We start from the raw sequence: 1,170 nt of genomic DNA on the forward strand, positions 1-1,170 counted from the left end.
AACATCATCAGATCAAATACAACCATATGGAAGCACATACCATCTCATACTAGCATTCAAGTGTCTATGTGCATAAATAAATAATTCAGATCTCGTACCAGAACATACTTTGATCATATTATACTATCAGTCTATCATGCTATCATTCTGCCATAACATTCACTTATCATGCTAGCATACATCTAATGTCTGACCCGTGGGCAGTTCCAGTAGTAAGATTACTTACCTTAATCGAAAATCCACAGATAAAATCAGACAACCAAATGATGATAGCGGTTTGAAGTAACGGCCCTAACATACAAATACAACCATTAAATTTCAGTCCAACAATAACTGTGAAACCTCAAACCCAAATCCAAAATACCGAAAAGCTTACCCAAAGAAACTTGATCAACAACCACTCCCAAGATTTCGACTCCAAAATCTTCTCCTAACAGATTTTAAATCCCAATGGACGACGACTTGGAACCTTAAAGATACAAGGGTTAAGTCAACATTTAATTCAGTAATCAATGTGTGCCCACAACCAACAACAAGGACCACAACTCTTACCAAAACTCTTGCCGAACAATCTTGAATCCGCTGGACAGCCGCTTCTGTAATTTCTCAAGCCAAATCTAAAATCAAAATAATGCGACTAATTTAACTTTCATTCCAACTTAATGGGTATCCAAAAAAATCCTTCAAGAAACACGACCCAATAGAAAAATAGATCTTACCCAAATCTAAGAGTCCGACGAAGACCCACACAATAGGGGATAGGCAGCGCGGCGATCGGTGGAGGAGATCGGCTGGAGGAGGCGGCAGCACCCCTAACGTGAATGCCTTTGTCGAACAAGTACGGCGTCACTGGATCTCACGGTGGCGACTCAAGCTGCTGGAAGATGGGCGCGGCACGCGGTGGTCGAGTGGCTGGCGCGACGGCGGTACAGACGCGACTTTGACCAGCTAGGCGAGATCGGCACGCGGAGGGGTGAGCAGCGATGGACGATCTTTGCTTGCTAACGATTAAACCGACTTGCGCGAATGGCGACCCACGAATGAACGACCGGTGACTGGTGTCGGCTTGGTCGGACGCGCGTGGTGCTGGCTAGAGAGTTTCGCATGGAGAGGAAAAATGGGGGAGGGGTTTCGGTAGGGAGGCGTGAGGAAGAAGAAGAAAAAAGGTTG

Source organism: Benincasa hispida, chromosome 1 (assembly GCF_009727055.1).
Source record: "Benincasa hispida cultivar B227 chromosome 1, ASM972705v1, whole genome shotgun sequence".
Taxonomy (NCBI): domain Eukaryota; kingdom Viridiplantae; phylum Streptophyta; class Magnoliopsida; order Cucurbitales; family Cucurbitaceae; genus Benincasa; species Benincasa hispida.